We start from the raw sequence: 16004 nt of genomic DNA, 5'->3' as shown, positions 1-16004 counted from the left end.
AATTTAAAAATAGTTTGGGCCAGGTGCAGTGGCGCAAGCCTTTAATGCCAGCACTTTGGTAGACCGAGGCAGGTGGATCTCTTGAGGTCAGGAGTTCGACACCAGCCTGACCATCATAGAGAAACCCTGTCTCTACTAAAAATACAAAATTAGCTGGGTGTGATGGCACGTGCCTGTAATCCCAGCTACTCAGGAGGCTGAGGCAGGAGAATCGTTTGAACCCAGGAGGTGGAGGTTCCAGTGAGCCGAGATCTCGCCATTGCACTCCAGCCTGGGCAACAAGAAGGGAACTCTATCTCAAAAAATAAATTGTTTGTACTAAACAAATTTTGTATTTGGAGTTGTCCATAATGCACAGGGTTTTGTCTTTCCCACTGCCTAAGTGTCTGAGCAATCTCATACTTTTAGAAATACATATTTTATTGATCTCCCTACTTACGACTTAGCATAATGCCACCCTCATTATGAGTAGAACTCATTAAATGTTGAATTGTCAATACTGGTATGTAGATATGTTTAAATGAAGATTTATGAATGAGTATATCTCTGAAACCTTTCTCTCTCCCCCTTTTCCATGAGTAGGGGAAGAGAGGATTCATTTACAGATAAAAGGATAGGGACTATTCTGACACCAATTTTACACCGTTTCTTCATGCTGATTCTCAAGTAACTACTTGGGATCGTGATAGTTCCGGACATTCTGTGAGCGTGTATATTGTTTTTACTTCGTGAAAGAAGGAAAAAAGGAGGTGGATAGGAAGGACAGGGGTTCTACATTCATTGAACTGTGATCTTACTTTTGGAGTCCCAGAAATGGTGTCAACTGAGAAGAAGATGCAAATGGTTTGGAGACAATTCTTTCTAGATATGAATAAGGATATCCCTTTCCTTGGGATAGATTACCAAAATAACTATTTGGGTGCTTTTTCTTTTTTTTTTTTGTCTTTGCATAGAAATGAAGAGAGAAGGCTGGGTGCGGTGGCTCACGCCTGTAATCCCAGCACTTGTGGGAGGCTGAGGCGGGCGGATCATGAGGTCAGGAGATAGAGACCATCCTGGCTAACACGGTGAAACCCCGTCTCTACTAAAAATACACAAAATTAGCCAGGCGTGGTGGCTGGCGCCTGTAATCCCAGCCACTCAGGAGGCTGAGGCAGGAGAATGGCGTGAACCCGGGAGGCGGAGCTTGCAGTGAGCAGAGATCGCGCCACTGCACTCCAGCCTGGGGGACAGAGCAAGACTCAAAAAAAAAAAAAAAAAAAAAAAATAGAAAAGAAATTAAGAGAGAAGACTTAGAAATCACATTTCCAAGGTAGTTTTCCGCACAACTCTGGTTAATTCTGATGCAAGTAAAAATCCCCTCTGGAAGTTTTTGTATCAAAGACTCCATCACAGGGCATCCTAAATTAGGATTTCTGAGAGAGTAGCCTGGATTTCTGCATTTCACAGCTGTGTTTGAAAATCACTGCTTTATGGAAAACATGTACACTTGCATTAAATAACAAAGACTTTCAGATCTTCAGTTGAAGAGATGGATTGAAAAGTTCTGGGGAAAGGCAATGCAAGTTATCAGAGGTTCTAGAAGGTGCCTAAGATATGTGAGCTAGAATGATTTTACATGAAAGGGAATAAGAAATAAAGAGGGTATTAGATGACAGCACATAACCGCATGAACACCAATCCTACACTTCTCAACAACGTCTCTACTAACGTGAAAACCAGAGGAATATTTAGTGAAATTATAATGTCATGAACACAAGACAAATGACAGGAAACTTTCTCCATGGATCATCAGCCCACAGGATGTAAGTCACTCCTATGGTGACAACAAGACCAGGCACACTAAAGGATTTTTTTTTAAAGGGTAGACTTGCTTTAGCGCCATCAATAACATTTAAGGCCATGCATGGTGAGGTCTTGTTAGCTGTTCTCTTATATCATTCGAGCATAAAGAGCTGGCCTGCCAGGGTCAGTCAGAAATCCTATTTTTCACTTTGGTCATTAGATAGTGTAATTGCAGCCAAGATTACCTCTTGAAAGGGAACTGGGCAAGTTTTATGTGAAGACATAGAGCTGGATACTAAGGTTTAAAATTTTGTTTCTGAAACTGAAAATAGAACACAAAGGCATTTGAGTTTATAGCTTTTCACTTGGGTAAAATTTTTCTTTTTAAATTTCATTATGGAGGCTTTGGATCCCCTGTTAAGAGATAAGCATTTTTTTAAACAACCATTTAACTAATTATTTTTATTATTGTATTTTAAAATTCCTGGAGGTAAATATTCATTTGATATGCCTCTCAGTGTTAGGAAAGAGATATTAAAACGCAGCGAATAAACAGCCAACAGGCCAGCTGTTATTGCAAAAAGAACCCTGGGGTCCTCCAGGTACACATTTTATTTGCTGTAGTAGAAAAAATTCCCATCCCTTTTCCTAGCTAATTGCTTGCATTAGTGCCTCCTGGTTCTTCCCTTGAATTTACTAGAAATGGAAATTAAGAAACGAGTCCTGTCATTGATCATTGGCCTGTCAACTTTGTAGACACTCACCCAGGTGAATGAAAAACATCTTGATAAGAACAACAAAGTCAACAGCACCAAAGGCGGTGCTTTTAAAGCAGTTGTTCTTGTGATGGTCTTTAAGCGGTTGAGGCCAGTAGCCCTGTCGTGTAATTGTCGCATACTTTGTAAATAAAATGATTGCATTCCCATTTTGATTTTCTCTCTGCATGTTGGTATTTCAAACTAAAAGTCATTAAGGGATTAAGAAAATGTCACATCAAAATAAATGTCAGTTTTAAAAATAAAAAGTGTAATCACGATATGGGGGGTTTTCTAATAGTTCTTTGCAGAACTTACTTTTTCCTGAGAATGACTTTGAATTTTGATACAGTACTTGTCTGCCGAACTGACCAAATGGTGCTGACCTAGGCAGTATGTATACTTTATTAGGGCAGTATTGCTAGGAATCATCTCTGGCTTTGCTTAATTGTCACAATTAATTTTTTTTGGCACAAAACACTTCATGTCACACACACTAAAATGTAATAAAGGCAGCTATCAATACTGTTCATATGGATAGCATATTCTTCCGAATTGCTTCCACTAATATGTTCTTCTAATAAGGCCCATTTCTTTTTTTTATTATTTTATTTTTGAAACAGAGTCTCATTCTGTCGCCCCAGGCTATAGTGCACTGGTACGATCTTGGCTCCCTGCAACCTCTGCCTCCTAGGTTCAAGTGATTCTCCTGTCTCAGCCTCCTGAGTAGCTGGGATTACAGGCACGCACCACCACCCTGGCTAATTTTTATATTTTAGTAGAAACAGGGTTTTACCATGTTGGCCATGCTGATTTCGAACTCCTGACCTCAAGTGGTCTTCCTGCTTTGGCCTCCCTAAGTGCTGGGATCACAGGCATGACCCACTGCACCTGGCCAAGTCTCATTTCTTAATGGAATTAATCTTATTAAACAACTTTTGACATTATATCATTGACTTAGATTGACAGACAGTTAAAAACAACCCAGCCCTTTTGTTAACATTGTGTATCTAAAATAGGCAGGGTGTGGAATATCTATTGATTTTGGAAGATTCCTAGTGTGGACGTCATTAGTGCTGTTTTTCTAGTTTTCCAACTCAAAGGGTACATACTAGGATTGCATTTCCTAGTCCCTTGGGCTTGGGTGGGGGTATGTGCTGGTTCTAGCCCATGAAGTGGTTTCGATTCTGACATATGTCACTTTCCAGAGATCTCAGTTCCCAAATATCACTAGCATTGTTATCAGTGCCAGAACAAGCTGTTCATTTTTGAATAAATACATTTTTCTGTTTCATGAATACTGCAAGTCATGTAAATGATCTTGTTTACAACTTTGTTTTGATTGCTAGGAGGTTTAGGGTCAAAATTATGGGTCTTCCATTGGCAACTAGTCAGGAGCACAGGGCATATATTTTTCATGAGCTAATGTCATCCAGCTTTATGGTTTTGTTACCTAGTTTTCTCCTTTGTGCCAACTCTCCTCCCTTTTAAAAACATTTATTAGTTTGTTTCAAATATATTTTTCCAGGCAGCTCCAATTCTTTATAGAATAAAGATATTACAAATATGGATGAAACTGGAAAACATCATTCTCAGTAAACTATCGCAAGGACAAAAAACCAAACACCGCATGTTCTCACTCATAGGTGGGAATTGAACAATGAGAACTCATGGACACAGGAAGGGGAACATCACACTCCGGGGACTGTTGTGGGGTTGGGGGAGGGGGGAGGGACAGCATTAGGAGATATACCTAAATGCTAAATGACGAGTTAATGGGTGCAGGAAATCAACATGGCACATGGATACATATGTAACAAACCTGCACATTGTGCACACGTACCCTAAAACCTAAAGTATAATAATAAAAAAAAGATATTACAAATAAACAAATAATCATGATTGGGACAAGTCAAATAATTTTCCCCCATATAAATGGATGGAATTCTTCAGATCGGATGCAGCTGAGTTGGGTTAGAGTAATGAAAAAAAGTTTCCAACAAAATGGTTTTTCCCCCTAACTCCAATGATCACCATTGCTAGTTAATTCTAATCTACATTGTTACAGAATTAATTATAAGAACTCAAAAGACGTCAGTACCAAAAGACTTAAGCTCCTGCATACTTACGAAATTCCATTTCATCTAGATAACATAATCCTTAAATCAGAGGCGGGGGAGTGTCTTGTACCTATTGTTAATGCTTTCTCCATATCATGCTGCTGTACATGGAAATGCCACAAGACTATTCCATTGTTTCAGTAGCTAAAAAATAATTACTGCTTTATTTGCAGCAAATGGGTCATTAGAAAGCAGAATAAAAACTCAATGCCGACCAGGCGCAGTGGCTCACGCTTGTAATCCCAGCACTTTGGGAGGCCAAGTTGGGTGGATCACCTGAGGTCGGGAGTTCAAGACCAGCCTGACAAACATGGAGAAACCCCGTCTCTACCAAAAATACAAAAAATTAGTCGGGAGTGGTGGTGCGTGCCTGTAATCCCAGCTACTCAGGAGGCTGCGGCAGGAGAATCACTTGAACCTGGTAGGCGGAGATTGTGGTGAGCCGAGATCAGGCCATTGCACTCCAGCCTGGGCAACAAGAGTGAAACTCTGTTTCAAAAACAAACAAAAACAAAAACAAAACAAAACAAAACCACAACAAGAACAAAAAACCCTCACTGCCAGCTGGCTCTTGAAAGGACAATTCTAAGGCCCCACTGTTAACTGTTATCTATATATCCTGGGACACAGTCATTGCTCATTGACAACAGTGATCCCATATTGGTCCAGCTGCTTTCTGGAATTTTTGCCACAGAACACTCATGACCTTGTTCACAGTAGTATTGACCTTCTCAGTCTAGCCTAGTTGTTCTTGGCAATGATGATCTCTTAGATCTTGATGGGTGAAGTTATCATGTACAGCCTGAGCAGCACCAAGGCCATATTTTAGTTTGTCTTGTGAGTCCTCAATGAAGTCTAGGTAAAGATGACCAGGACGTAGTTCACAGGGGTGTAATGGCTGTGGTTGTTGACAGAGTCATTCTACAAAATACAGGGAAAGTCTTTGGCTCAGAGTCTTCCAACCACACATGGAGTTATCTTAAGAAGCCTGGACCATATTTCAGTCTGATCATTTCCTGGAAGGCAATGCAGAGCTATGGAGACAGCAATGAAAAATGCCTCTCCACAAATTCTCAGCAACCATCACTAAGGGAAATCCATATGTCACACATAATTGGTCTGCTGCTACTATTGTGGTAACAGAAACTCGAAATGGAACCTGGAGTGCTACTGAGCAACTTTGAGGTGTTCTTGTAATATTTATATGGTTTTTTATTACTGCTTTTTTTCCATTGAAAAATAGGCATCTTGGAAGTTTATACTGACTAAGCTGAAGTGTATTTCTCTTTTTATAGCCTTTCTCAATATCAGGATAAATTCTAAACCACCAGACATGGTTTGTAATCAATAATTTCAAGTGAATAACTTCCAAATGTGTGAACATGCAATGTGGCTAAAATAAAGGTTTTACCTCAAGACAGAAATAAGGTATTTTTGGCACAGGAGTCTTCAGGAAACCAGGTGAATGATATCAAGTCTCCAAGCAGCAATTTTAAGATGAAAGTTTGAGCTTCAGTGTGCAGCTCTTTTTTATTTGCTAACTGTAATATTTTAGGCTGCATCTATACTATCCTCTGAGCCAGATGCCCCTTTGGCCATGCAATTTTTAATGGTGGTCATCAGTAGAACAAGGTAGATATAAGACAGTCTTTAGACCAGTGTTTATTGCTATGGAAAGTACATTCATACCACATTGAATGATTATAGCTTACATCTACAAAAGTAACAGTGGAATATACAGAAAATAGAATTAGACACCAGAAAAATCCTAATATATAGAAAGATACCCATCTACTTATGGAGGAGACCAAACAATGGTTCTCTAAAGATGTCCACGTCCTAATTCCAGAACCAATGGAATATGTTCCTTTACATAGAGATGGATTTTATAGATGTGAATAAATGAAAGATTTTGAGATGGGGAGATTTCTCTGAGTTATCTAGGTAGGCCCAATGTAATCACAATGAAAACAGCAGGGTCTTAAGGCAGAGAAGGTGTAAATGGGAATGCGTAAATGGAAGGAGAGAGAAAGACGGAGTGTGATGCAAGGCCACAAGACAAGGAATGAGGACGGCCTCTGTAAGTAAGAAAAGGCAAGAAGTTGGATTTTCTCCAGAAGTTTCCAAAAGGAAAGCAGACCTGCTAACAACATGATTTTAGATTTCTGATCAATATAACTGTAAACAAATATGTTGTTTAAGCCACTAAATTTGGCTTAAACAGCAATAGAAAACCAATACATCTCATTTTCTCATCTTTCTGTGATTATGGCATATGAAATCACTGTAACCCTAACTCCAGTGATTGGTACATTACTCCAGCTTTGGTAATGTCAAAAACATGTATCAAGAGGGAAAATTGACTTTTTTCGTTTCAGGTTGACAACTTGCTAAGTTTCTCTATTTCCTCCATTCACTTACACGTATTAACCACATGCATGTACACAGGTGATAAGCTAACCACAAGTACAGGGTTTTTCCTTGCATTTGAAAACTGTGCTATATGATGTATAAACCCAGCCCCTTTTTCTCCTGCCTCCAAGTTAAACTAAAGAAATGCAAAAGATATTCCACAAAGAGTTGATGAATTAAATAACTGTACTATCTGGAAGTTCTTCTCAGTCTTAACTCCTTTATAAGCTTCTCTCCCTAGAGGTATGGTCTGCAGGAGAAAGGAAGCTCATACCAACAGATATTAATAAGTGGAGTGGAAATCACTGGGGTTTAGTTTAGCTGAGAAGATGATCCTACTAGAAGAGCCAGATTGCATCACCCAGGTGCGCAACAGATGAGATTATGCTATTTAAGGAGTACAGACTGTTGAGAACAGAGCAGGAAAAGAAGATTTCCCATGGCAGAATGAAATAGGCAATCTGGTAAACTGGAGAGAATGGAACTTTTGGGGCGATTACATGAAACTAAAAAATAACCTCTCTGCAACACCTAGGGAAAATTGGTGGAAAGATGATATGTAAGAGAGAATACAGAAGAAACAAATTTTAACAGCAAATTATTGAACAAAATCTAGAAGCTGGAAGGTAACAGAATATTTTGAATTATTATCTACCCCAGATGATTCAGTGTAATCTTTTTGCAACAAGCTTCTTTCATAATGATGTTAATGAAAACTATACCTCACATTTGCTTGAAAGTCACCTTTTGAAGGAGAGACAGGGGTGCAGCCATTAAATGGTGATCTTGCTGGTCTCACGAGATCTCTATTGCCCAGTAAAGTCTTCACGAGTCTGGGGCCTGATCTTCAGCTTTCTGGGTGACTTGACTTTGTCAATTTATCTGCAAACTATCAGGCTTAGAAGATAATTTGTATCAGTGTTTCTCAGTATATTATTAGAACCACCAAGAAACTTCTCCAAAATACCAATGCCTGAGCCTCATTCCTAAATATTCTGATTTATTTTGTCTGGGGTATGTTTCAGGCATTGATAGTTATTAAAAACTCCCCAGGTGATACTTATGTACAGCCAGTGCTGAGAACCACTGATTTATGCTAACCAAGCTCATATTTTTAAGCTACAGCAATAATATTCACAGCGACTGTTTGCTGAGTGCCACAACACGATGTTCACTACAGTAATAGGTTCTTGACATTTAAATGGAGAGGAAGTGTTATTCCTAATTTATAGATTTTAGAGATAAAGCATAGTTATAGTATTTGAACCCAGGTTTGATTTCAATCTTGGGATCTTAGGACTTTATTAATTTCTTAATTGATAATAAGAGGTGTAAGTGGCAGGAAAATTAATAATTTGCACAAAATTCTGCTGGAGTTTGAGAACCCAAATAAAAGCATATGGTTATTTAAGACCAAAGTTAGAACCACAGGAGTCAAACTTTATCTTAAGTAGGATGCATCAATCCACCCACCAGAGTTTGTTAAGTTTCCTGTCTACTTGTGAGGGAGCCTCCTGTATAAATGCTGGACCCAGCTGTGAAAGGGCCTTCCTTGGACGATGTTCCAGGGACTAGGAGGTGCTTCACTCACAGTTCTTCTGTAAAAATTCAGACCTACCTTGATCTCCTATTATGACATCCCTGGAGATATCAGAATTAATTAGATACAGCTTTTCTTGTGATTTTGAATCCCTTTAGGTCACATTTGGAAAGAACTTTAATCTCCTTAATGGAGTAAGAAAGGATAGTTTCTAAAAATTTGTAACAGATTTTTTTTGGCTAAAAGGGTATATTAGACGTAATAGATATTTTTGCAATACATGTTATAATGACAGTGGGGACAGATGTGGAGAGCTCTGCACGGCCTGCTAAGAAATGTGTCCTTTATTCTTAATGCAACATCCAGGGTGGAGAGGGTGGCACTCAGCAATTTCAAACATGGAGGTATAACATCGGATATTTTACTCAGAATGAATAGGGTTTGAGACTATGCAGAGGATGGTTAGGAAATAGGAGGGGAAAGGAACTTGTGGCAGAGAGATCAATTATATTAGTACAGAAGGAAGATGATGAGAGATAGAGAAAAGGAGATTGAATCTGAAACATATTCCGAGGGCAGAATCTCCACTGTTTGCGAACTAATGAATGTGAAAGGTGAGAGCAAGTAAGGTGGATTTCTTGGTTTCCGGCTGCAGTAATTGGATGAAATTTCTAGTTACCAAGAAAGGGACAGAGCAGAAGAAACTGGTTGGTTGGGGGAAGAACAAAGAGGATGCAAAGTGTTAATTCTAGCATGGAAATGTAATTACGTCAGGTGAGATCTCAGGAAGACTTGGGATGTTAGGCCGAGAGGAGCCTTGGAAACCATTGTTATGATGTAGAGCAGGGAGTGATGTCGTGATACAGAGTTAGAATTGGGAAGCCAATTCTAAGAATTGTATCACACCTGTAGTTTTGCCTACACACAAGACTACTGCTACTAATGACAACGATAATCTCTAAGTGGAATATTTTATGTATTGGTGCTGAGCTTAATGCCTTATATTTAATCCATTGTCACATTTAAATTTCCTCAAATAAAGTGACATGTACTAATACATTCCCTTTTTAGAGAAGTGGAAAATAATGAATCACCGGGTCCTTCACTAAATAATGAACTCATCTAATACATTAGAGTTTTTAATGATATTGTAATTCCCGTTTCACCCTAGAAGATTCTTTGGCACATGGAACTCTATAGGCCAAAAAAAAAAAAAACCTGGAACATAGTTTGGCTGGATAAATGATGAAAGTTACATTTCACAGGATTACCCTTATAGCAGAGAGGATTTGGCTAACAGTCATGGGAAAAGTAGGAAGGAAGGATCCTTTCGATAAGATCTTGCATTTATGAAGGGTTGAGGAAGTAGATAAGGTTAACCTAGCAAAGTAATTTTTAAACCACTTTAGTGTGCAGGCTTCCTTAGAAAATCTGACGGACACTACAAACCCCTTTCCACAAAAAAGGCACATCCAAGAGCATGCACCTTCCTACAATTTTGAATAAAGCTGAAGTTTGTTGATCCAATAGGCTTAAGATGTGCCCTGACATACATATCTTCAAATATTTTTCACAGTTTCTTCTAAAGTACGCCTGCTTCCACTGCAAGGAAAATTTTTCTTATCTCCTACTATAGTCAAAAGTTGATATAACTGGGATTAAGCATTAGAGCATTTTTGAAGCATATGCATATATGGTTTTTCTCGCTTCCCAATTCAGGTTGAAGCAAATCTAAGTCTTTTCTTAAACTGACTTTTTGGAGGCCTTTGAGAATCCTCAAATGGATATCCTGGACACTAAGAATATGGGCAAATTGCACACACCTTTAGTAAATGGTTGGTTATCCACAGAGGTCAATTAATTCTTGTATACATTTAATAATATACTCATATCTATGAACCACTCCTTACAACTAAAACTAACTATGTGTTCAGGGAATATAAATAGATTTTAATATCAGCCTGAGAGAAACATAATTAGGATGAGAATGTACCATCAAAGTAATTATATAACATACTACAAATTATCATCAAATTAGTATAAATTGAGATTCATCATTATTACATTGTCAGGATTTATCCAAAGTAATGAACTTATCAATTAACTGGCTCAAAGACTATCAAAGGACTGGAGAAACTTTAAGAAAGAATGAACTGCTTAATTAATTTCCCATTTCTTTGAGAGCCCACTAAGTACAAGCAAGTTCTTTATATCTAAACGCTAGTAAGAGGATTCTTGGTCACATGTATGCATGGAAGCTCAGAGCTGATGGAAATATTAGCAAGCTTTGATAATTTTATTTATAGATGAGGTGACTGAGTTGAAGAGGCATCAACAGAATTTTCTCAAAGTTTCCTGTTTACAGGATGTGAGCAATGCGGGTGATGTGAACATCATATTCTGATCTGAACATCATACTCTGATCTGAAATTCCAGACCTGTCACAGAGCGTGTGACCTGAAGCCTCATTTTCCTCATCTATGACATGGACTATTTTGAGAGGATAAAAAGAGATCATTCCAGTCAAACACATAGCATATTATGCATGCAGTAAATACCAGATAAATGGTAGTTATTTTTTTCTGTTAGGGAAAAAGCAGAATTTGCAAATGGGTCTCCCAACTTTCAGTCTAAGATTCTAGTCACCGTCCCTCATGGGCAGGAACATACCTATATGACAAACCTGCACATGTACCCCTGAACTGAAAACAAAAGTTAAAAAATAAATAAATAGGCCAGGCTTGGTGGCTCACGCCTGTAATCCCAGCACTTTGGGAGGCCAAGGCAGGCGGATCACCTGAGGTCGGGAGTTTGAGACCAGCCTGACCAACATAGAGAAACCTCATCCCTACTAAAAATACAACATTAGCTGGGCGTTGTAGCACATGCTTGTAATCTCAGTTGCTTGGGAGGCTGAGGCAGGGGAATCGCTTAAACTTGGGAGGCGGAGGTTGCAGTGAGCCGAGATCACACCATTGCACTCCAGCCTGGGCAACAAGAGCAAAACTCCGTCTCAAATAAAATAATAAATAAATAAAGTTTATTAATTAAAAAAAGAAAGTAACTTGATGGTATTAGGCCAATTTGCAAGCACTGGATAGTTTTACACTTGTTACATTCATTTTCAAGGTCTCTTTTTGCCTTAATGGGGCAGAGATTTGGGTTTTTATTCTTGTTGTTGCTTCCACTGTTGTATCTCCAACACCTTCAATCAGTGCTCAACAAATAAGTATTGAATAAAAAAATAAATTTCTCTACGATATCCCTACCACATTCTCTACTTGGCCATCGGACATTTGATATAATTCACATTTCTTAAGGAATTGTGTAAAGCTAGACATGATTGGATGTTTGAGAATAAAATGAAACACCTTCATTCAAGAAGTGCAAGGCTTAACTATGTTTCAGGTTGCAATAAGACGAGAATCAGTTGACACCTTGTTGTACACAACAGTAGCAGAAGAGGTTACATTTTTTTCCTTTCAAAGCCTCAGATAAGTTTTAAATCCCAGACCTGCCACTTGCTAGCTTTGTGACCTTGGGCAAGTTACAAAATCTCTCTGGGCTCTGTCAGTTTCTTCTATACAGAAGTTTCTCATAAAAATTAAATGACTGATGCATTTAACCTGTTTAGCACAGTGCCAGCATACAGTATGTGTTCAGTATAAAATGGCCCCTGAGGTCTTCGGCCTATTCTATGTGTTTACGATGATGAAAAAAATGATTGACTTATAGATCTGACTTAGTGGGCACATGTTTACAATCCCTTAGCATAGTGTGCCATGCTTGACTTGATGTTTTCTATCATGAGAGATCACGGCTGATGGTTGCTTCTGTCTTATCTAAACAAGGGATGAAACCAATTTAAGCATATCTGTTTGCCATGATTACAGCCACTGGGCACAACATATATGAGGAGAGAATCAATGCCCAAAATTATTTGATTAACTAGCACTGTCATTGCACTTCCTAGCAGAGGAAGACCAGGCATTAAAACAAACAAACAAACAAACAAAAAAAAAACCATTTTCTTCTTCACCTTTTTACGTTAATTGAAAGAGATTTAAAAAAAAGTGGGTTGGGGGGTGGAGAAAAAAAGCAAGAGCATGCAAATGTTGGCAGGAGAAAATGCAATATAACTGTACAAACTATTTTGGTGCTAAATGTTTTATGGAGACTAATGGCTCCATTATAGCTAAATACTCATTGCCACTGGTGTTGTGGGAGAAAAAACTTTCCTCGATTTGTTCATGTAAAGGAGAAGGCAGGTTTTCTGAGTGGGAAACAGCGTGTTCATGCTCACCTGCTGGCCATTCTCCAGCTCAGGAAATTGGCCCAGCCCCCAGGGAGCTTCCCGCTGAATGGAGCAAGACAGTGCCACCTTGCTTTTCATCAGAGAACCATTAGGAATGGGTGCCTGAAGTAGCGATTTGCTCACTCAATCCTACTATAGATTTAAAAGTGACTAGGCAGTTCTCCAAAGAGCCAAATTTATTTTCAGGAAGTGAAATCACAGACTCAAATGCATTACAGTTTCTTAATAGTATAGGATTTCATAGTTGAACAAAGCCTTTCTTTCAGGATAACAGAGGCACAGAGGAGCAACTCACCCAAATGTGCGTGGCAGAGATGAGAGTATAGCAGGCTCAATGGGGTAGAAGAAAATATGACTTTGGGGATGATTTACTGAAAGAATCTAGAACTGTTCTTGGCTCATTCATTCGTTTGGTTCATTTATTCATTCAACGGAGCTGTACTGAACACTCGTTATGTGTCAAATAATGTAGTAGGTGCTAGGGATTTGGGGGAAAAGGACAAAGAAGGCTTCTGTCCTCTTGGAACTTACAGTGTAGTAAAGGATATGGACAACACATGAGTAAATGTCTTAATTCACTATGATTTTTATTGTGTGGATAGAGCAAACTAAGTAGAGTGAAGGGGTATAGAGAACGAGAAGGGAGCTTCCTCTCTTTTATCTCTCAACAGATATTTATGAAAACTTAGGTGGGAATGACTGGGAATTTAGAATGTTCCAGGATTTGGCAACCGCAAGTGCAAAGGCTATGATGTGGGGAGAAAAGGCTGTGTCACGTGGCCAGAAAGGATGCCTCTGAAACGGAGCATCGGATACTGGAGGCCAGCAAGGAGGCTGGAGAGAGAGGCCAGGTCAGGACATGCAGGCCTTGGTGTCTTCTATTTAAGTATATGCTCAGTATATGGTAGATAAAATTGGCTTCAATTTTCAATTGCAAAAGAGGAATAATGCCAATCGTATTAAAAGTTATTGGGTCACTTAAATGAGATGGTTGCTTAGCACCCAGCTTCCCGCTAGGTACAAGTTGGGAATTCCACAGGTAGAGCTTTCTTGCCCTTTGCTTCATTCTTTAAATTCACCTCCTTTCAGCCACTCCCTCAGTAAAATCACACTCAGTATGAATGAGGGTATATATGAAGGATAAACAGCGAAGAGTCAGCGGAAGAGTAGCTGGACTTGGGAAAATGAGAGTGAGGAGGAGCAATGGTTTCCACATTGAAGGCAGGTTAAGGAGAGAGCAGCATTTTTTCAAAGTATCAGGACCCTGCTGCGAGGTGGTGGGTGGATAAGTTGGGGAGAGGACACATGCGACCTTCTGGTTTATGGAAACTTTCCAACTGTAGAAATTCATGAAGAAAGTTCATATGAAAGCCCTATCTTCTGTAGCCTAATCAAGTCTTGACATTCAAATTTCAAATGAATTTTGGGGAAATAACTTCTCAGATTCTCATCATATAGTACTTGTTCAATATGAATAGAAATAATTACTTTGCTGGGGTAATTAGCATGCCCAAGAATAACTATAGACTTTTCCCCAATTTTTACTTTTAGATAAATGTTAAATATCTTTAAAGTGCCTTGATTTCTTCTTTTCTTAAGAATCATTAAAAGGTGGGAAAATATGATAAAGGTGCAGGGAAATGCAGGATAATGATGGAAAATGCACATAAAGAGAGTACCACATTGACCTGGCAGAGAAATGTTCTTGGCAGTGATTTCAGTTACCAGAAAAGTAAAAGCTATTAATACTAATCTTATCTAAAGAAGACCAGCAGCATATGGCTGTGTTTTTTCCAGACATTTCTGAAAGCCTACTTCAGAATAGTCATCCATTCTGCTTGGGGGCCCTTCAGAGTAAAGTGAGCACACAGGTTCTGAGATCAGGCAGTCTGAAGACCACATGGCAGCCTAGCCAGGCTCAGAGAGTGACCTTATATGGGTCACTTATCCTGTCTGAGCGTCAGTTGCCTCACCTCAAAAGTGAGAATACCAAACTCACCTCAGGGGGTTGTTTAAGATTGATGCTATGATCATGTAGGATGCCACGCACTTTTGTTGGCACCTCTTAGGACCCTCAGTAAAAGAGGTAAGTCTCTTTCCTTTCCTTTCCTTGGGTAGAAGGATTAGTGGAATGGCAGCCAGAATCAGGACCCAGAACTCCTGCGTCCTCAGCCTCCCTAGGGAATCTCTTAGCAGACAAGTCTGTTTCTACAGTTTTTTCTCCAGGGCAAATGGAGCAAGTTAAGCTGGATCACATAGAGTGCTTGGGCCTTACTTTGACCACAACAGAAAAGTTCTGATGTCTCCAATATCCTGTTTCAAGCACAGCAGCTTCTGGAGGTTCCAATGAAGCCCCGTTAAGCTGACCTGAGTCCTCTGTAGTTATTCCAAAAAGTGCAATTGCCCTTTTACATGCAATACGGTAGGAATTTCATGATAGGACCTTTAAAAAAGTGTTCTTATCTCCAAAATATTTGCAGATTATTAGTCTAGGACGAAAACTGGATGAGCCATCTCTTTAGTGTCTTCCTCCAAGCCTCACAGCCACTCTTAACACTGAAATGATTAGGAAAAGCAAACATAGGCCAAAACATGACAAGAGAGAGAATAGAGAGAAAAACGTCTGTGTCAGTGGTTGGCACAAAGCTAAACTAATCCCACTCACGCTGTACCAGCTAGACATTTCTTGAGAGTGCCGCTCTTGGATATTTTGCTTTTGTTTTTGTTTTAATTGTCCTTTGAATGACGTAATCCTCATCCTACTAGGAAAGAGCCACTTCTATCAAAGGAACTTCAAGTCCAAATTTAGTGAAATGGAAGAGAAAATCTAGCAGCCCTTCCCTGCCACCACCATACACTGTTCTTGCCTATTCCAGACCTGCCCTTGGGAGAGATGTGGCCAGTTATGTGAGACAAATGAGTATTTAGCAAAGAGAAGTCTCATCAGCAAATCATTCTCTTAAGTGTAACAGAAGTCCTCAGCCTCTGTTACAACAGGCCCCTGGGAAGGGATGCTTCTTTGCCTTTTGAGGGATACACATACATCTGGATGTTTTTCTCAGTTCTGACCCACACAC

General features: G+C 39.3%; 1 protein-coding gene across 10 annotated transcripts in view; it reads right to left on the bottom strand.

Annotated features, from left to right (window-relative positions):
* The window catches only part of GRIK1 (glutamate ionotropic receptor kainate type subunit 1), a 430746-nt gene that overhangs the window by 124458 nt on the left and 290284 nt on the right, over positions 1-16004 (bottom strand). The window lies entirely within an intron of this gene.

The sequence above is a fragment of the Symphalangus syndactylus genome, chromosome 5 (genome assembly GCF_028878055.3).
Source record: "Symphalangus syndactylus isolate Jambi chromosome 5, NHGRI_mSymSyn1-v2.1_pri, whole genome shotgun sequence".
In the NCBI taxonomy this organism is placed as follows: Eukaryota; Metazoa; Chordata; class Mammalia; order Primates; family Hylobatidae; genus Symphalangus; species Symphalangus syndactylus.
The sequence above is the reverse complement of the archived record's forward strand: the minus strand, read 5'-3'. Positions and strand labels throughout refer to the sequence as shown.